This window comes from Camponotus floridanus, unplaced genomic scaffold (assembly GCF_003227725.1).
Source record: "Camponotus floridanus strain SB8 unplaced genomic scaffold, Cflo_v7.5 scaffold196, whole genome shotgun sequence".
Taxonomy (NCBI): domain Eukaryota; kingdom Metazoa; phylum Arthropoda; class Insecta; order Hymenoptera; family Formicidae; genus Camponotus; species Camponotus floridanus.
In genome coordinates, this window is record NW_020229321.1 from 52,811 (window position 1) to 76,352 (window position 23,542).

The window sequence follows — 23,542 nt, forward strand, 5'->3', positions numbered from 1 at the left end:
AAAGTAAACATTGAATAAAATGTTATCTATCTCCTTTATTAATAAAAATAAAAAATATATATTGGGTGTTTTCCATTTAGCGACACAAGTCGACACAAGCATTATTTGATCTTTATTTTCATAAAATGTAGAAGAAAGATAGAATGATATTTGTGTCGATTTGTGTCGCTAAAATCCGCTAAATGAAAAACACCCATTATCTGTGGAGATTTATTAAATCATTAATAGCACGCTTATGCAAACTATAAATTATAAATTGAAAGACTTGTTAAATAATAATTAAATAGAATTTAAAAAATTAAATTAAAATATTCATTATTAAATAGATTTTTTGCTCTCTCTTTCTAATATTTGCTCTTTTATCAACAATTCTTTTTCTAATAATTGCACTTCTAATTCTTCTTTTTTTAATTGCATATTTAAAATCTGCATTTCAATTTTACTTTTTGCTGTTAAGTCTTCTTTCATAAATTTTGCCAGTTCTGTTTTTGATTCCATTAATATATTAAATTGTGACGGTCTTGTATTAAACTGTGACTTTGTACTTTCCTTCTTCCTGCGTGAATTATTTTGATGCTTATTAAAATCTTCATTACATTCATTATTCAAATTTCTTATTTGAAGTGGATTACTTATTTTTTTTCTTAATATTTCTATTGCAGATCTATTCTGCAAATTCTTTTCCCCTTGTAATTGTAATTTTTTAATTTTTTGTATTTTATCGGGCAATCCCCATTTTTTATAACTTACACTGCTATTTTCATCAGTCTCTATTTCATTCATATTTTGGTTTTCATCAAAATCATTTTCATAACTATCGTTATTAATATAATCTTGCATACATTTACTTAACTGGTTTTTTTTCTTTGTATATGAATGTCTTCTATTATTATTTACCAACTATAATAATATATATAAATATAACATTACTAATAGCATATAATATTAATAATATAGTATTTAAATAATATAAAAAATATCTAATTAAATTTAATAACTATAAAGTGTTTAATAATTATAATAAATTATAAAAAAAATTAAAAATTTGTATTACATATATTTCTTTGTAACTTACATTGCTATTTTCATCAATCTCAGTTTCATTTATAGTTTGATTTTCATGATTGTCGTTAAATTCATTTTCATAATTGTTGTTATTTATAGTATAATCTTCTATACTACTTAATTGATTTTCATTGTATATCGTTTCATTGGTGTTTTTGACTTTCAGACACTACAAAACAAATACGCATAATTAATATATTAGGTGTTAAACTTAATTCCTGCCGTTTTTTACATTACTTTAGGTGGAAAAAACGGCAGGAATTAAGTTTAACACCTAATAATAATCTATTTTAACTAAAACATACATTTTGAATACTTACAGTTTGTACATCATCCTCACATAAATCTTCGTTTATTATATTATCTTCATCAAGCCATTCATCTACAGTAATACTATTTCTTGGCATTTCACACAAATTTGTAGTTTTAACTTTAGGACTTGTACTTATAACTGTTTTATATGATTTAGTATTATGTGTAGGAGTTTTATATGTAATTATATTTGTAATTATAGGCATTTTACGTAAAGTTGACGTTGAAGTTTCACTTGATTCTGTTAAAAATAATATAAGTAATAACAATAATATATAATAAAAATAATGTATTTGTATAAAATAATATAAAGACATTTTACCTATGGCATCACTATCAAAATTATTTGTTAAGCCATCGACTGAAGGTTTTATTATATCTCTTATGCGTTCCATTACTATATCTGATGTAGATTCACAAGATCCACCACCTGATATTAAAAATGCATATACAAATATTAAAAATACCAAATTATTAAATATTAAAATTATTATAGAATGTCTAATACAATATTACAGCAGATATGATGTTTAAAAATAATGCTCTATAAAAATATAAAGAGAAAAAATTTACCTGTTTTATATAATTTCATTTTTTCATCTGCAAAAAACTTTCTGGTTTTCTTTTTTAAATTGTCCCAACAACTTTTTAAAACTTCTGAACTTCGAAATTCTGTCGAAGAAATACTATTAAATGTATTTTCTATTATTTTCCAACTTTTTTCTTTATCTTTTAAGGTTACGTTATCAGATCTTTTATTTTCTATTATATGCTTATGTTTTAATATTAAATCGATTAAAATCATTTTTTCTGCTTGTGTGAAGTTCACAGCGCGTTTTCGTAATTGTTTATTTTCCATTTTATAATTTGTAACATCTAAAACTTAGGTCTACACCAAGGGTCTACACGTTACAATTTTAATAGGAAAATATATGTAATAAATTTTTGCACATATATATATATATACATGTATAAAATCTGTGTATATATATATATATATATATATATACACAGCCTATTTCAATTCTTTAGTTTATTAATAAATTTCGCTTATATTATATGTATTTATATGTGATATTTATTATATAATAAAATTGATATACACATAAGATTTTTGATTTCCCACTAATTCTATTAGAGCCAATATTGAACCAATCAGTGTCCTATTTCTACAAATGTTCGAAGTTATGTCATATAAGGTATAAGTTTAATTAAACGTATTCAATGTAATGTTTGTAGAAACCAATCTGTATTAAACTAAGGTTTAATTTTAATCGAAGTTTCGTTAAACTGTGAGTTAACTCAAAATTGGTAGAAACGGGCCATATACGTGTTGTACAGAATGGAATATCTGTTTTTATCGAAATCCAGATTCATATCGTCGTACGGATAATATTCCGAATTCAGATAAAGTTTAACGTTGATCAATTTGCAGTGGTCGAATTCACTTGAATCCTTAGACATGACATTCTTCCGACCTGTCTGCAGAGCGAAGACAACGTATCGTGATTTCTCCAGCTGAGTCGCGATCTTAATGGCCCACGAATGCTTGGTTGTAAGCTGCAATAGCGGATACTCGTACAGATCCCACGAGCGAAAAGCCATGCTGAGATATCGTCCGCTTTCCAGAGCACGCAGCATCGACTACTTTTTGATTTCGCTCAACAGCACGTGAGGCATTCGCCATTGTATCTTGAATATGTTGAGCTCAGGCTCCTGCGCCGAATTTCCAAACAGACAATTGTCGTCGTTGTGCGATCGTATCAAGATCAATTCGTGACGAGCGTTAATCACCACGCGTCTGTAATCCTCGCAAAATCCCAGTAACATGCAGAGTGGTACGCAAAAATTGAAATGTCCATTCGCGTTGGTCGACGGATCCCAGCCGGCGTTTTTCATAATCACGCTTCTATCGGATGATACCGTTACATAGTTTTTGAGCGTAGTAGTTATTCCTACGTTTCTATTGCGATCAATCTCAACGCCGTCGAGTTCGTATCGAATCTCATCGAACATGAATGCGACGCAATTATTTCCCAGTGCCAATTCAGTTTCTCCTTCAGCTGCTGGTTTCGTTAGTTGTCCCTCGATGTATAGGAAACTCTCGTGCGGTAGCGTATACAGATCCTGTTGTTGTATGGGTATTCTTATCTCATCATTGTGTCCGAACATTGTATTGGCGAACGGGTTGTACGTGTGAGTCTCGACCTTGACGATACGATCGTCAAAGATAGGTTCGTCACCGATGTTGAGAATGTCTGTCATCGTTCAGCTGTTTCGCACCGCGAATCCCAAAGATTGCAAAAAACGCAACGTTCGATGCGCTGAGTTTCTTTTTCTCGGATTGGATATTAGCGAACGTCGATGTTGATGTTGTCGGTGTCGCTGATTTCGTAAAGATTGCGTTATCACTCGCGTCTTTCGATCCGTTCAACACGAGCATCTCATACGTCGCATACGTACGTACGTTATCGCCGCAGCCGTCGTACGTGCAATCTTACGGTGATCTCTTCTCCTCGAAAATCGAACAATCGTCCGTTCTGGTCGACAACGCGTAACGTTAAATCCGTAAAGCTCCGCGCGATGATCGGCAGGTAAATGATCTGCGCCGGCGTTTCCGATATTTTATATCCCGGCGGTACCCTCGGTGAAAATTCGTGTATCGTATGAACGAGTTTTCCGTTGTTGTATGCGCCCGCGGTCACGTTACATTCTACGCGGATAATATTAACGTTGATAATGTTAATCGGCATGTTCGATTCGTACCATTTTCCCGGCTCGAGAATACGATTCGAGAATCCTAGCAGCGATCCAATGTTGTCGGGTTTACTAAAGTTTAATCTGTATGCGCATTTGATCTCGCTTCTCATCGTATTGTAATTAGCGCGGAGCACTATCGGATATTCGTCATCTTCGTAGTCACCGCGGTCAATGTGTTTCTTATCGCGATGTTTCCGTGAAATTGCACGTTTCAAAAATTTATGTATATCTCGCAACTCGTACGATCCCTCGGGAACTGTAATTTCCGCGTCGTCTTTGCCAAAGTAAAATTTATTATTCGAGGAATTCACGTTCGGTATCGTGTGATAAGTCTCAAAATCCGTTAGACCGAGTTCGTATTCATCGTCGCTCAAGTCTACAGTGGGAAAGAAGTTTGCCGCGAGAACGCTACTCTTTCCAGTCAACGTGAATGTCATAGACATGTCGATGAAACTGTTGAACGAATACTGAGTTAAATAGCGCGATATCCGTCTTTAAATTCGCGCGCATCGACTGTTCGAAGAAACTGCAAGCACAATTGTCCGCAGATGCTCTGATCGTAAGTTTGAACAGGCGTGTGATTGTACTATATCTTCGTTATGTTTCGTCCGAAATATCGCACAAGTTCCTTGGGCGGTCGAAGATTTCCGAAACTGTCGAAATATACGACACGATCACCCCTCTTTGCGTACGCTACCCAATGAGTACCCGGTCCTTCGACGTTATCTAAATTTACGATGCCGTTCTCGTTTTGATAAATACCACCGATCGGTAAAGAGTCGCGCATGAAAACGCCTCTAAAATATGGAATGCGCATACGTTTCGCCAGTTGTAGCAATTGTACGTTGGTAGTTGCGCCCTGCAGCATTTTTAATGTCTCTTTGACGTTTTTTTCTTCTTCTTCTCGTTGAGACTCCTCGTCCATGTTTGTAAGGAGCGAGATATAATCCGCGATCTTCCATGGCGCGATTGTGACGTAGCATCTCTTGCATCTGACGTTGCGTGGCTTTTCCGTCGTTCACCACCTTCGCTACACCCGCCGCTCCGCCGATCAGGGATCCGAGCGCACCCAGCATTGATAGAATCGGCAATACGCCGCCGCATTTCGCTACCGGAAGTATCCGTTTCTTCGCAGTTTTCTTCTTCGTCTTCGTCCTCTTCAGGCCCATACCGAGCTTCGTCTTGGCTTTCATCGCCGCCCAGACAGCTGTGGCGGTAGCTCTCTCACCGAGAGTCGAATCTTTCGCACCGTTACGATTTTGCGCTTTCTCGGCGAGTATCCTATCCGCCGCGTGTCTCTCGGTGAGATCGTTGCTCCGAGAGTACGCTATATCGTGTTCGCGACACGCCGCGTCCAATAAATTTATACATCGATCGCCTCTGTCTAATCGCTTCCGCAACCGCATTCCTGGGCCGCAAAACTGATAGCCGGGAATATGGAATTCGGAAGCGCGTTTATCGCACGATTTAAGAGACCGCTGCTTCTTACGATTCTCGTTGACATACGTAGCAATCTTTTATCAACGGAGGCGGACCGCCAATGTGCGTTCGCTGCCACGGCTGGTTGTAATGTCGCATGCACGAACGATATTGTCGAACCTCCGGATCAGCTTTTATATATTCTGGAAGCTTGTCCCACAATCGTTCCACGTAATCACCGAAATTTTGCAGTAAAAGAATCTTCGGAATATACTGCAGCTGTTTGGCGGTAAGTCCGAGAATGTCTCTCTCGTTCGACAGAAGGAGAAACATTTTTGATACTGAGCGGTTTCGAGTCGCGACACCTCTATAAATAGGCCTCCCCCTCGCGATCATTGGCAAAATTGGTTCGGAACAGAAAACATGCGGTTCGTACGACAGCCTTTGACGATACGCGTGACGAATTGCAACGACAGATTACGCTCGATGAGTTCGCGATACCGCAAAACGATTAGTCGCTGCCAACATTTTGTCGAGAAGGGTGAAACGCTCGACATTCCGTCAACATGGCTGAAAGCGATAATATTCGAGCGTGAAAAGATTGCGAAGGAGATTGAGAAAACGAGCGAATCGATCCGCAAGAAACATCGCGCTTTAAAGACCGATAAGATCGACGAAGATATCGCGGTCACGACATTTTAGACCTATTATCGAGCCGCTGCAAAAGATCGTCGACAACTCTAGCGCAATCGCGGTGAAAAAAGAGCCGGAGAATAACGCTGACGCTGTAATTAAAACGTTACCCATCAAGCGACACAAGGAGGAGGAGGAGGAGGAGGAGGAGGATGCGACACCGAAAAAGAGGAAACGATCGGTGAAGGCGAAACGTTTATCGATGTCGCGTATATCCGATCTATCGGAGACTTTATCGGATGAACCGCCGATAACCTCTACACCGTTCGCGCCGAGAATCGCGCAACCCGCGATATCCGAATCACTCGCGATCGAAGATGTTTTCGAAACCACGGGCAACCCGCTCGAAACATCCGTTCGAAACATGTTACAAACGTCGGAAGGTCAAGAAGTGTTACGAGAGAACTTGGGACCACTAGAGCAAAAATACATGGGCGCTCTTCTTAGCGGTGACGAAAGAAAAAAAACGCGATCGATCACGTGTACGGCGTCTATTTCGACGAGAATGGAATGCGTCTCGGTAACAAACGATTCGGCATTGACAAAGATGACTCTATAATCATACACAATGTGAGATACATCGGTACACCGGGATTATACGAGTTGATCTTCAAGAGAATTCCCGATGATAAATATACACTGAGGACAATGCGCAAAAATATAAGAGCATATTGATGGCGACGAGTGCGCATAAACGTCAATATAATGCGCAAGGTCAATTAAAGAGCAACAAGGGATACAAGTATAAACAAATAATCGCGCCGTTGATGTCGTTCGAATCGAAAATGAAAAAAACGGGAACGGGAGTATTCACGCCTCGCGCGATGACGCTAACCGACAATAAGATCGATTACGTGCATTGGGACCCCAACGAGCTAGTGGATCGCCTGCGATGCTTCGCGTCGAGCTGGCCACAACGCTCACGACAACGAAATCTTGTCGATCATAGAGGAACTTCGCGAAGCCGGCCTTATTATAAATTAAACGGTATCTCGACGGAACTAATCAGTCGATCGACGTCACTAGCATCGAAATGCCTATTAACAAATTTAGATTATTCGAACGCAGAAACGAAGAAATCAGCACGAGCGATCATTGGGATAAATTGGTGACGAGTTACTTGCGTAAAAACGCTCTGTGTCGCGTCGTTACGGACTATGACGCGATGTCGCGCAAGATTCGCCGTGTAGCGCAACCTGAGGCTGATACCGATGCAGTCAACAAACTGGAAGAATGCGTTAAAACGTTGAAAAATCAATGGAAAGACTCAGACGAGAAGCTGACTGCGTTCGAGAAGGACATGCGAGCTTTGCAGACAGCGATAAACGAGCTTCGTCGTATGATTAACGCTAATTCAGAAACGGCTATCAACCTATAATGTGTTGTAGTGAACGGCTTAGGAGCGGCTATTGTACAATTATTAAACATCTAGAAAGGTTTATCGAACGGCTACGAACGATTCAAGAACAGCTATGAACGGTTATCGAGCTATAATGAGTGGCAGTGATCGAAGAGGAAACGATCTCGAACGAGGCTACGAACGATTCAAAAACAGCTGCGAACGAGGCTACGAGCATCTCAAGGACGGCTGCGAATAAGGCTATGAACACGTCAGGAACGACTACGAACGAGTCAAAAACGATTATCAACGAGGCTACGAACGGGTCAGAAACGACTGTAAACGAGGCTACGGACTGCTTAAAAACGACTATCAACAGGGTCAATCGCGACAACAAAGGGATCAAGAACGGCAGTGAACGGCTAAGGAACGGATATTGAACGGCTACGAACGGCAATGAACGGCAATCGAACGGCAGTGAACGGCTATTGAACGGCTGTTGAACGGCTATAAACGACAATTGAACGGGTCGGCAACGGCAATCGAACGGCAGTGAACGACTATAAACGACAATTGAACGGCTATTGAACGACTACGAACTATTGAACGGCTATTGAACGGCTAATTCGATCGACGAATCGAAACAACGATGGGTCGACGATCGGGAATAACCGGGGAAGCGAAGAAACAACATAGTTTAGAGAAACGGCAGTTGGTGAACGAACTGCACGCACCGGCGAGAAAAAATTTCCCCCGAAGACATGTAATAGTGCGGGGATACGATGATCTGTGGCAAGCCGACATTGTCGAGATGCGTCCGTACTCTCGTTTCAACAGAGGTTACAACTACATACTCACAGTCATCGATGCGTTGAGCAAGCACGCATGGGCCGTACCGCTCAAGAGTAAAGGCGGAAGCGAGACAGCTGACGCTATCGCCGAGATAATTCGAGATAGCGAGAGGTGTCCGAAAAACATACAAACGGACATGGGGAAGGAATTTTATAACGCCGATGTGCAACGGCTCATGCGAAAACACGACATCAATCATTATTCTACGTATTCGGTATTGAAGGCATCGATCGTCGAGCGATTCAATCGCACGCTAAAAGACGACATGTGGAAGATGTTTACGCTGAACGGATCTTACGAGTGGGTCAAGGCGTTGCCGGGACTCGTATCGGATTACAACGCGCGCAAACATCGAACGATCGGTATACGACCCGTCGACGTTACCCCTGCGATCGAAGAGAAGACTCTTGGCTACTGTATACAACCGTGTAAATATCGCGGGTCCGGCGAAATTCAAAGTAGGTGACTCGGTACGCGTTAACAAGTACAAGACAGTTTTCGAGAAGGGTTACACGCCAAATTGGACAACCGAGGTGTTTAAAATTGTAAAAGTGCAGCATACTAATCCCGTAAGTTATCTACTCGAGGATTATCGCAAAAAACCTATCGCTGGAGTGTTCTACGAGCACGAGTTGCATCGCGCGAATTATTCCGACGTGTATCTCGTGGAAAAAGTGCTGCGCAGGAGAGGTGACGAGGTTTACGTGAAATGGCTGGGATTTGACAATTCGCACAACTCTTGGATACACAAGGACAATATGATTTAATTTATACAGTGTTTATTAATATTTCTTTCAATAATACTATGTATGTATTTATATTCTTAATATAAGTATGTAAAATATGCGTTACATAAAATATATGAAATATAAATGTGTAAGATGTGTATTATATAAAACTATATGAAATACAAAATATATATACAGTAATAAATAAAATATATACAGTAATAAATAAAATATATACATGTATTTACAAAGGTATCCTATAATGTCCCCACGGTAATGTATCTGTGGTTTCGGGTACGGTATATCGCTTATCGTCGTACGGACTCAGAGCAATTTTCGTCTCGCGGACGGTATACACTTTGTGCAATTTCGATCGTATACACGACTGCTGGCGCGTCATTTCGATCTCTTCGTTCAAACACCGCGTGTAATCTTCGAAGGTTATCGTTCTCGCGACAACGTTGCTCTTGACACCTTTAACTTTCTTCGTGTCTTTCTTTCCGTCCACTCGCAACGCGTACATCTTTGCCCTGAGCCCGACGAATTCGTTCATTATCGCACCGTTATTTTCGTCCTTTATCAGACCCGGCACTTTTTTATTTACAAGCGGTATATCGTACGCATTGTCCACCGCATAATCGCTCGTGTCAAATCTGGCGATATCGCGCTTCATGTTTTCATAGACATCCGCGCACTCAATGTGATATATGAGACTGTCTGTGTCGGTGTACATGATCTTACATTTGTCGCGATACAGAGGATATATGTACTCGTGATGAAATTCGTACAGACACGTCTTGGATATGTCGAGTATGCACATACCCATGTAAATCGGTTTGTAAAATTTCACCTCGAGTTTACGCAATTCTACCACAATCAGATTTTCCGAAAAGACGCTTCTGCTGTGGAAATTCGGTTTCGCGATCATCGCTTCCACGCCGAACCGACCATCCCATTTTGTTAATAATTTTACATCGACACGATTCCGCACATTTTCCATCGTTTTGCCAAATACCGCGTTGTTCATTAATTTATATAAATTTTTCTCGAAATCATTTTTCGCGAGTGTTCTGAAACGTGTATTTAATTCTATGTAATTTCGAAGCCATGGAGATTGAGAAAACTGTAAAATTCTATGTATTTTTGTTATACGAAGGCCGTGACGTGTACACTGTTGTAGGTTACGGTAGTGTATCACGTAACGCTTCTTATCGTACAACGTTGCGAGGAGCTTGTCTTGCCGCTTGCCGAGCGGCTTGTCGCATGTCGGACAAAACGGTAGGTCGGTGTGCGTATCGTGAAGATGTTGCGGGTACTCGAGATCGACTTCGAGGATATACCCCGTGGGCGAATCTAACGCTATAGATGATACGTCAAAATTCGACGCGTCGTCGACCCATCGAAAATCGGCGTAAGGCAACGGTTGACACATTGCCCATCCGTATAAATTATTAACGTCAAAATACATCAAATACGACGATGGTTTCGATGGATCGTATGACTCCATGTACTTGTTATTAGCGCGCGCGTATCTGTTGGAACATTGGCTCAGACCACCGCGTATACCGCGTTCTATAAACATGATCATATCTGTAAGCAACTCGAACGTGATCTTTGTATGCTTTAACATGGCGTCCCACGTGTATCCGGGGAGAGTATAGTAATAAGCGGGGTCAAGTCCGTAACTTTTGATGCAGCTATCGCAAAAATTTTCGAAAATATCTGCTAATAACAAGACGTCGATTTTGAGACACATGTCGCTATATTCGCCCAGCGTTCGAATGGAGAATCGCGTCCAGATGTTCTCGGCGTGCGCGTAATCGCTCTCGGATATAGTTTCATCGATCAAGGAACTGTAAAATGATTCGCGCGGTGGTAAACGCGTATCTTGCAATCTATCTACCGAGTCGACGTATTCGAAAGACGCCTTTCCGTGTTAATAAACTGAAATTTTCCGCGGATAAATTTTGAAATTTCGATTTTAAAATTTTGAGCTTATCTTTGTCTAGATAAGATGCCAATTTGTCGAGACTCGATGCAAGAAATTTGTACAAATCGATGAAACGTAATTTTACATTATTTTTCCAATCGCCTTCCTTAAGATCAACATTTTTAGTAAACGAAATATATTTTTACTTGGTTATCGGAAGTAACTCGATTTTCCCTTCGAACGCTGTGGATATTTCCTCGATAATAAAGTGGGAATCGTAACCGGATAAATTATGAAAAACTATCGGAATACAAAAAGATTCTTTGTAATTTAAATTGCAATTTGAATGCGCGGGACCTCTGTACCGCCCGGTCAAATGACAATGATCGCGAACGCGTGTATCGTCTTGCGCGAACGGTTTTTCGCATATATGACATTGAGTGGCGTTGTGAAATTTTTCACACTCTTCGGACGTTAAATTTACCATGGGGACATTGATCGTTAAAATATTCTTAACGCGAATCGCTAAATTTTTAAGATCTTCGACGAACCACGCTATACAATCGGCGCTACGACGCGAATGATACGCCGATAAAGATTCGTCGTACGAACAATGCATATAATACGCTATACTAAATACCCGATGATGCTGGACAATTTTTGTTGTTGTTGTTCTTTCTCCGTTTTGGTCAGAACGCATTCCAGGTCGGCGTACACGACGAATGGAAGCCGCTCTTTCCTGTTGTAATTGTTGAACTCGAGCCACTTGTCCTTGTCGCTCGGCAACCGGATAGCGCAGTCGTTCATCTCCCCGCAGTCGACCGTATGCGACTGCAACTTGTCATCTGAACTAAAATAATGCAGGCATCTGTAAAAGAAAACATTTTTTTTAAATTTTGAACAATTTGTTATATAAATTATAATTATTTTATATTACTATATATTACTATATTTTATATTACTATATGTACATACCGATCGCAGATATATTTGTGATTCTTGTGTTTGCTCAGTTGCGAGCTCACGAGCCGGAATAAATTTTTTATCCACGTGAAATGTCCCACGTTGTTGCCGTCTTCCACATATAGCAGATTCACATGCTTATCTCGCTTCTGCTCTGTCAGTCGTAGTGGAACAATGTTCTCGCTTTCGATACCATACACGTTGATCGAGATACTGTTTGCGAGTTCAAATTTTTTAATTTGATTTAAAGTTACTGGAAACTCAATGTCCCGGAGATTCAGCATTGTCGCGTAATGCGGGTACGATGATTCTCGTTCCGCGTTCCTTTCTGCGGGGTATAGAGCGGCGACCACTGCCGACACGAAACACGCATTGTCTTTAGACTGTATGTTAACCACCGCTCTTTTCATCATAATCTTCCGCGACAATTTAATGTGGCATCCCGCGCGCATTGGATTATATTTATTTACATTAACAGTCAAATTCTGTATTCGCGACAATGCCCAGCTGCTATCGCGTTCCTGAAACTCTTCCAGAGACGCTAAAGTGGGCTCGATAACGCGGCGCTCGAACCACTCGCGTAAATCCGATGTGCGAAAGAGTTCGCAGTTTCTCGTATTCACACTTTTATTCGCGCGCTTATCACCCGACACAAATTCACCATTAAACACAGTGTTCACTTTTACACTGTTGTGTCTTTTTAGAACGTCTTGCACTTGCTCGAGCACGATGTCTTCGGCATCCTCGAGAAATTGACGAGGTTCGATATAGTTTGCGTTAATCACGGCACCGGTCAGAATACGGCTGTCGAACGCGGTATCGATCTCTCGCCAAACGAGTCTTTCCGCGTTATTGTTACCGCTGTAATCACCACTACTGGGAATAAACCGTTTCTGCAAGTCTTTCTCGAGTCTTTGCACCTTCTAGTCGCGCGATTTTAGCCACCAGAGATTGTCTATTTCCGATCGAGAGCCGCGGACGCTTGACACGATTGCGTTCTTCGAGCTCTTGGATCAATTCCTCGCAACGCTGCAGCCACGCGAAATACTCGCCCAAGGTGGCAATTCGGCGAGATCTCTCCATCAGATCGCGTTCGGTCTGCTCGATGTTTTCCATTTTCCTGTTTTTTTTTTCACACTTTTAAAGCACTATGTCACAGTTTTCTACGGATGACTTTTGCACACGATAAACAATACCGTTCTCTATCTTGAACGTGAAATCGCGCAAAAATCTTTTTAACGGAACACCGCTATACTTTTTTACAACCGACACGTCGATGGGCGTTCAAATCACATACTATGATGATTTGATGCACTTCAATCCTTCTTATATATGAAGGAGGAAACAAAAGTGCAAAGCTGCCGAACATCGGCGCTCATACGCGTCGCAATATCGTCTCTTCCGAGAAAAAATCGCGGAAGACGATTCTGGGAGGTGCCATTTGTTTATATTGTTTATAAATTCACATGCTGCGTAATTCAATGAGAGAGATAAGGATACGACGAACGGGAAAAAAAATTTACAATTACTTATATCGGGGGTAAGGGGTGTACCGCGAAATCGCAAAGCAGCCGAACATCGGTGCTGATGTGCATTGCATTCCTTCCGAGAAAAAACATGCGAGATGATTCTAAGTTGTTTATATTGTTTATCAACCGGGCATGTAATATAATATTGCTTATACTTTCGATAAACATATGGGACCGCGCATACTCTTTTACGAGGTGTTTACGACGATATGGCGATAATGCCACATCTCTATTATACGATCTCGTACCGAGATCTCGCTGCCTTGTCACAAAGAGTTTGGCAGTGCGCGAATCAAGAAGTCGAAAGTGCAGAATCAGTCATCAAAAGTAAAGAATCAGTCGTCAAAAGTAAAAAATCAGTCGTCAAAAATGAAGAAGAAGTGAATTTTTTTTTCATTATTCTTGTGTATTTTATAAAATGGCTGAAGAAAATATTATTATAATTAATGATGATGATGATGATGATGTTATGATCATCGATGATGACGATGTGATGATCATCGAAAATAATAATGTAATGATCATCGAAAATAATGTAATGAATGTTGACGAAGATGACGAAGATGACGCTGATATCGAAGTAGAACCCTTGGCTGATAGTGATTACGAGAGTGTCAATATTGACGATAGTGATGAACTATTACAAATGAAAGAACGAAATTTAGACTTACCAGAAATATTGACATTGAACGATACAATAAAAATATGCTGCATATCATTCTATTATGTGGAATATGGACAGAAATATTGTGCGGAATGCTTCCTGAGACTATCGTTTTTATTTCTAGAAGCTAGTTCTGTTCGGGAACGTCGCTGCACAAATTATCAACATTTAACCAATATATCCTGCAAAGAATGCAGGAAATCATTGAATCAAATATTACCGTGCGACATGTGCCCCATGTGCACAAATTAAAACATTGTAAGTACTATTTTTTTAAATCTTAACTCTCTCTAACTACGCTTGTATTAATTCAATATCTTTTTTTCTGTTACAGGAGCCGCCTCCCCCTGAACTGGCGCACCCCCCAAATTAATTTTATATATTTTTTATAATTATATTTTATTATATCATTATATTTTATATTTTTATATTTTTATATTTTTATATTTTACATTTTATTTCAATTTTAAGCACACACACACACACACACACACACACACACACACACACAAATATGTATAATATACACACACACATTTTAGAATAAATTTTATATATATTTTAATTAAAAAAAAAATCTACTTATTTTGCATGTCTCTCCTTGCGTTCTCATCCGTGCATCTCTCTCATGCGTTAATCTAAGTCTCGCGCTAGTTATAAGTCTCTCTCTTTCGCGCTAGTTGTAAGCCTCGTTCGACATCATCGTTGCGCTAATTGTAAGTCTCGCGCTAGTTATAAGTCTCTCTCTCTCGCACGCATTGTTCTCGCGCCATCGCTCCCTCTCCCTCGCACGCGTTGTTCTCGCGTCATCGCTCCCTCTCCCTCGCACGCGTTGTTCTCGCGCCATCGTTCCCTCTCTCTCTCGCACGCGTTGCCATTCAAAGAAATGCTGCTGTTTATATTATTTATAAACCGAACATGTTCGTACGCAATATTGTTTATCAATCGGGCATGTAATACAATATTGCGATAAAACATCTAACACGCGCCGCCTCCGAAATCCTCTCCGTCCCGCGTGACGTCATTCCCCCGCGCCTCCGTAATCCCCCGCGCGCCTCACCCCCCCTGAGAGGACCTGAGTTAGAACCCGCCTTATATCACTATTTATTTATATATATATATATATATATATATATATATATATTGCGACGCCGTCACCCGCCTCGGGAACGCCGCTCCCGAGGAGGTGGCGTGCAAATTTGGCGGTGTCGGTAATTGGCGGTATCGGGATCTCAAAATGGCGGTACGGTATCTTAAAATGGCGGTAAAATACGGTAACAGACCCTCCAACAAAAAGGAGATAGAATATGGGCGCCAGGCGCGGTATTTCCGCGCCACGATATCGAAACGGTAACGGCAAGCTCAGTTTATGGCAGAGGGGCAGAGTTCTTTGCGAAGTATTTATCGTACGGGACAGAGAGCGCTAGAATATCGTTAGGAGAGAGAAATGACTACTCAGTTATTTGGTCACAATTAATTACATATATTGAAATGTTAGAATACACACAATGAATCGTATAATCGGTTTCGCTATAAGATGGATAACTTTAATATAATACAGATAAGTTTGATATAATAACGGTAAATTTAATATAATAACGGTAAATTGAATATAATAGCGATAAAATTTAATATAATAACGGTAACTTCAATATCAGAGCGATAAATTCAATATAATAGCGATAAACTCGGTAAATATACCGGTGAATATACAAGAACGCGAGGTACACGATAAAATAATACAAGAAAGCAGATAAATTTTGAAATATAACGGTTATCTTATAAACCGCGGAAACAATGGACACATTATAACGACTGATGCGAAGGTCAGATACAATAATCTCAGAGAGGTTACTTGAAATACTGACTTCGAGTCGGAAATACAAGAAGACAAGGGAAAAAAACGGTATTAGAATAGTTTTAGCCTTTCAATAATGACGGTAATCGGAGGCCGTGAACATTAGCGGCGGAGTCTCTACCAGACTCGAGAACGAATTACGGCTGATTTCGGCTCGTACGCCGAGACGTTCGTCACGCTAACAAATTTCGATATAATTCTCAACCAGTTTATTGGCGGTAACCCACGTAATTAGCGGTAACCAGAGTGTACGGGGATTTTACGAACAGATGATGATACGCGGATGGTTTACGAACACTTCTGGAGGCGCGAGCCTCGTGCTCAATATCGATATAAATCGAACCTGAATTTTCATACAATGACGGTAACTTCTACGCTCAACGACAATTAACGGTAAAGAACAATAGATATTTATGAAATAAACGGAATTTTAACCCGAAATATACGGTATACGGATTTTATAAAAGTTCGATATAACTCGAATCGAACCTTTTCTTACGGCAATTAACGAGGACTTTCGACAAAGTCTTGATAGAAAACAAAAGCTTTCTCTAACGGTAGTTTCAAGGAGATAGACGGAAATTGTTTACCCGATGTAACGGTCGCAGCACGACCTTTCGTTTCGTTAACAATATCACAACGTCCGCGTAACGGAAATTTCGAACAAGCGGTACGTTAATTACTTTTCGGCGGAGATTTCGCGTAGGGCAATATTCTTGCAGAGCCGTTCTCTTACTTCCGGTAACACCCGCTCGCAAAGAAATTACTCGCTCAAATCCCGCCTTCCGGTATGCGATATACTTGATCAAAATTTTCCGCGTCACGCTCGGAGTCTCGATACAAAAAAAAACGTTAATAGAAACGATACAATTCTACACGGTACGGAACGATACATAAGACCACGGACTGTCGGTACGAACACCCCTGAGAGGGACAATTCCGCGACCCCGGTGACAGCTGGCGTCCGATAATTCCGGTACAAGTATTCGACTGCTCGGTAATTTTTCCTTACGGTACGATAGCCGCCCGGTGACGGTATCTCGATACGATGACACCAGCTGATCCCGGAGTAATTTTGCTAGTCGGCTACCTGTGCGACGGCTTACAATTCGTGTTGGCGGCGGCTCCCTCAGGGTCGTCTCTTCCGAATAGTGATTGCTGTGCACTAGCTAAACACACAGTGCCAATCCTCGTCTGTGCTCGTAAGGCCCTCGAATCCCGCGCCGATCCTCCGCGCATCTTGTCGATTTCGGGGAAACGGGGTTGATTCTCCGCCCCCTCGAACGTTGCTGCTGTTGTACGGCGTTGCCCTTGCACAGGGGCCCAGTACTTGTGAACGACGGTAATTCGTGATGCCGATCCTCGGGGACGCGGCCGGCTGGCCAGGCCGTCTCCGCGTCTCCTTCCGAGATTCCCGTTTCTCCCAGTCAGCTGCCTGGACAGTTGCCTTCATCACCGTCGTCGGAATTGGTTGCCGTTTCTTTTACAATCTGAAATAATGCAGATTCACTCTCCTATTACATTATAAAGCGCGGTGGCGCGGGATCTTACTACGTGACCTTATTCCTGTGGTATCCTCGGTATCTTCGGTATCTTCGGTATCTTCGGTATCCTCGATGTCTAGCGGTAGCTTGCTTTACAACTTGTCAATCTTGCACGCACGCACGGTAGCCGTATTCGAATCGCGGGTCTTACAGTTCGCTAAAAAATAGGACTAAACAAATGAATAATAACTAACGGTAGTCTCCTCTCAGGCGCGAGAGACGACCCCGCGCACGCTGTTTTCCTCGGCAGGGAAACCGTGACGGAGCTCAAAAAGCGTCACGTCACAATATATATATACATATATATATATATATATATATATATATATATATATATATATATACAGGGCGGGGCATTTATCTTGAGACAAGATAATATCTCGATTGGAGTCGATTATTTTGAAAAAAGTTTTAGGGCTTAATTAAAGAGGCTATCGAAAGGTCCATATTACAACTTCCGGTCTAGACCGGAAGTGGCGTTTTTTGATCAGAATTCGTTTTTTTAAATGGAAACACCCATTTTTTGCCGCGGATTTCGATTGGAAATCGAAAAAAAAATACTTTTTGTTCTTATTATTTTTTCGATTTAACCCATATTTTGGCCATAAAAAACACAAAAATCTTGAGATAACGGAGTACTTTGTTGGGGTTGTGTCCAGGAGGCCAAAACACTTTGAATAGCATATATCACATGTAAAGTACAGACTACTTTTTCATGGAGTGGTAATTTTTAATCTAAACTTAATAAACTAGAAAAAGATTTAACGGATTACTTTGAAAAGGCATAATTGACATTTTTTTGTATTTTCGTTTTCTTTTTTCGTGAGTTTTTAAATTTAATATAGGGGATATTTACCCCATTTCATTTATCCTAATTTTTTTCTGAAATCAGATTATCTTTTCAAATTTTGTCAGTGCAAAACTTTTTTTAAAATGGAGGCTGTTTCTGTAGAAGAGAAGATAGAAATGATTCTTATTTATGAATGTGGTAGAAATGTTGACGATGCCGTTACACTTTATGCTGAACGTTTTCCGGATAACGTGCGATCTCGAGCATTTTTTTATCGGGTTGTTACACAATTTCTACAAGAGGGAAGTGTGTCTAAGAGAAAAAGAGCCCGTCGAAACCTAGTTACTGGAACTGACAATGAAATTGCTGTATTAGCTGCAGTAAATGTTGACCCTCATGTCAGTACTCGACAAATTGCACGCGATTCTGGAATTTCGCGACGTAGTGTAGGCAGGATATTAAAACGTTATAAATATCATCCCTATCACATTTCGTTGCACCAAGAACTTCATGATAATGATTTTCAGAACCGAGTTATCTTTTGTCAATGGGCATGTCAACGAATACAACAAGATCCTAATTTCTTTGCTAAAGTCCTATTTTCAGACGAGTCCTCTTTTACGAACCACGGCACGGTTAATAGACATAACATGCACTACTGGAGTATTCAAAATCCACATTGGTTACGTGAAGTTGAGCATCAGCGTCAATGGTCTGTGAACGTTTGGTGTGGAATAGTTGGTGACAAGATAGTAGGTCCATACTTCATTGAAGGCAATTTAAACGGCGAAACATATCGTAATTTTTTACAAAATCAACTTCCGCTTTTACTTGAGGACGTACCCTTAAATGTAAGACAACAAATGTGGTTTCAACACGATGGATGTCCATCGCATTACTCCCGAACTGCTCGTGAAGTTTTGGATCGCGAATTCAATGGACGCTGGATTGGTAGAGGGGGTCCAGTAAATTGGCCAGCAAGATCTCCAGACCTTACGTCTCCAGACTTTTATTTATGGGGTTACATAAAGAGCGAAGTTTACAAAGAAGTGCCAACATCTCGTGAAAATATGATGCAACGAATCCGAAATGCTTGTGCCAAAATATCACCTGATGTACTCCGCAGTTGTGTACGCTCTATGGAAGTTCGGATCAATAAGTGCATTGAAGTCGAAGGTCGCCAATTTGAGCACTTATTAAATTAAATTAATTTCAAACAGATAAGACAATCATACCAAATTGTGAGAGGCAAGGGGACTCACCTAAAACAAGCACCCCAAAGGGGATAAAAAACTACTACGTCCACGTTGTTATTCCTGGGTAGTGCTAAAAGTAGTTAATAGTTGTACAGTTTTTCAACCTTAAAGTTAAAAAAGGGATTCCAATAAGGTACTCCGTTATCTCAAGATTTTTGTGTTTTTTTGTTTTTTATGGCCAAAATATGGGTTAAATCGAAAAAATAATAAGAACAAAAAGTATTTTTTTTTCGATTTCCAATCGAAATCCGCGGCAAAAAATGGGTGTTTCCATTTAAAAAAACGAATTCTGATCAAAAAACGCCACTTCCGGTCTAGACCGGAAGTTGTAATATGGACCTTTCGATAGCCTCTTTAATACCCTACAACTTTTGTCTAAAACTTTTTTCAAAATAATCGACTCCAATCGAGATATTATCTTGTCTCAAGATAAATGCCCCACCCTGTATATATATTAATTATAATTGTATATTTATTTTTTATTTTTTTCCTTTAATCTGTTTATACTATACCAAAATATTATATATATTGGAACTACATTTATATCTCTATACATATAAATACATATAAATACCTGTTCTAATCTTTCTCTGTCAATCTTCAGCTTTTACTCTTTTAAAGCTTATTCTTTAACAAATCTTTTCTTCTTTCTATTTTTTTCTCTCTTTATCTATTTTTTTTCTCTCTTTGTTTGACTTTCTCTTTGTCTTCTTTTTATTTTCTCTTTTTTAAACAAATTTTCAACTTCTTTAACTCTAAATAAAAAGTAAAAATGTTAATAATATATTTTTAATATTTACTTATAATTTCATTTTTTTTCTCTCTCTCTTTTTTTCATTTTTCTTTCTCATATCTCTTAATCTCGAAATAAGCTAAAAAAATGTTACAAGAAATAGAAATTACCGCTAATTCCCGTTTAAACATTTAAAGATAATCTTTAAATATGTATATATATATATATATATATATATATATAAATTATATATATAAATAACATACATATAAAAAAATGTATATATGTTTTATTTATTATTAACATTTATTAATTAGTCTTTATAAAGTACAAAATTTCTAAGACCAGGAAATAAAAAAATTAAATTTTTAAAAATCAATTTTATTATATTATGTTCTAGGAAAACAAAGTATATGGTATATGTGATCTTTTTTAAGTATAACATATACTAATTCAATTATTTATGATAAAGAAAAGGATATTTGATTGTGCCACAAAGAAAATAACAGGCAAATAAAATTAAATAAATCAATATGAGAACTAATAAATAATTTTATCAAAAACTTTGTTCATAAATGAGGAAAACATCCATTAAATTAAATGAGTTAATATCTATATGTGTATATACATACAAATATATATAAATACCTTTATCAATCTTCCTCTATCAATTTTTCTACTTTTCTCTTTTTAATCTATTCTCTTTTTTTTACGAATCTTTTTCCAACCTCTTTTTTTCTCTCTTTGTTTGGTTTTCTCTTTATCTTCTTTTTCTTTTCTCTTTTTTAAACCAGTTTCTAGCTTCTTTTATTCTAAATAAATAGCAAAAATATTAATAATATATTTTCAATATTCTTTTATCATTTAATTTTTTCTCTCTTTCTTTCATCTTTCTTTCTTATATCTTTCAAAACGATCTCATTCTCTCTCTTTCGCCCTCTCTCTCTTAAGGAAAAAACAGAAGAGAGGAGAAAGGAGATAAGGAAAGAAATAACGGATTGGACACAGGAAGGAATCAGAAAATATCAAGAAAACCTAAAGGAAGAAGAAATAGTTAGGGCAAAAAACTGGAAAGAACTAAAAGAAATAATAAGGAAAGCTATACCAAAAAAGACAATCGAAGAAAAAGTTTGGAAAGAAAGATGGTACGATAAGGAATGCAGACAGAAAAAGAGAGAACTGAAGAATTTACTAAAGCTCTGCAAGAAGGAAGGAAAAGGGCAGAAGAGATTTTATGAAGCAAGAAAAGAATACAAGAAATTATTGAAGGAGAAGCTAGAGAAGGAAGGAGAAAAAATTATAGAAGAAATGAGAAGGGATAAAACGGAGAAGAAGTTTTGGGAAATCGTAAATCAAAATAGGAAAAGAAGAGAAGGAATAGACGAAAACATAGGAAAATAGGAAAAGAAGAGAAGATTGGATAAAACACTTTACAAAACAGTTAGGAGGAACAGAAATAGATATAGGTGAGGAGGGAGAGAGAACTGAGGAGGTGACCAATGAAGAACTGGAAAAAGGCAGAAGCAGAGGAGCGGATTGCAGGATAACAGAAGAGATTACAGAAGAGGAAATTGAAGTGACAATAAGGAAGCTAAAAAAGAAGAAGGCAGTAGGGCCAGACGGAATAGGTAACGAGGCATGGATCTACGGAATTGAAAAGCTAAGAGGAAAAATGAAGGAAATTTTAAATAAAATGTGAAATGGAGGAAAGTTAACAAAAGAATGGAAGGAAGGTATAATAACACCGATATATAAAAAAGGAGACAAGAAAAAAGCGGAAAATTATAGAGGAATAACGTTGATGGACACGGGTTATAAAATTTATACAGAAATAATAAGAAGGAAGTTAAGTAAAAATTTAGAAGAGAAAAAAGGTCTTAGTGAGACTCAATTAGGATTTAGGAAGGAAAGAGGCACAATTGATGCGGCATATATCCTAAAGAATGCGATAAATGAATCAATAAGAAGAGAAAAAGGAAAGTTATACGTGCTATTCGCAGACATGAAAGGAGCATTTGACAGACTAAAAAGGGAAGAAATTTGGAACATGCTGGAGAAAATAGGTATAGAAGAAAATATAACGGAAAGAATAAGGGACATATATACAGGAACAAAGAGCACAATAAAGATAAAGGAGAAAAGAGTAGGATCAATGGAACTGAAGAAAGGAGTCAGACAAGGATGCCCCCTCAGCCCGACCTTGTTCAATGTGAGCCTTGCGGATTTGGAAGAGGAGATGAAAAAAGTACAAGAAGGAGGCGTAGTATTAGGGAGAAAGAAAATTTACTCACTGTCATATGCAGACGATGTTGCACTAATGTCCACTACGCCAGAAAGGCTAAAAGAGATGATAGAGAGATTGGGAAAGTATTTGGAAAAAAAAGGCTTGGAATTGAATACGGAAAAGTCAAAGATAATGGTGTTCAGAAAAGGACAAGGAAGGAGAACCAGATTAGAATTCAAATGGAAAGAGGAAGTAATAGAAGAAGTGAAAGAATTTACATATCTGGGATACATAATGAAGGGCAACAGTGATGAAGGACAAATTAAGAAGCTAGAAGGTAAAACTAAAAGCGTAGTAGGAAGAATTTGGAGCATAGGAGAGAGGAAATTTAAAGAAGATTGGGATAAAAGGATGAGATTATTCGATGCACTAATAGAATCAGTAATGATGTATGGAGCCGAAATTTGGGGGTGGAAAGAAAGGAAAGAACTTGAAAGAATACAAAGGAAATATATTAAATGGGTGCTAAAGCTTGTCAAGAATACACCGGATTACATAGTGATGAAAGAAACAAACAGGGATGATTTAATAATTAAGACAGGAAAAAGAGCATTAAAATATGAAGAAAAGTTGGAAAAACAAGAAAGAAGCACGATCCTGAGAGAATGCTGAAAAATACAAGAGAGAAGAAGAGAAGAAAAAAGCCAAGAAGACAAGAGAGAATTCTTGAAGAAAAGAGGATGGTCAATAGAAAAGTATTGGGAAAATAAAGGTAGGAAAGAGTCAGTGTGGCAAAGATTGGAGGAGAAAGGCAGGGAAATACAGACAAATTATAGAGAAGAAAGGGTAAAGGATTCAAGATACGCAGAACAGATCAGGGAGG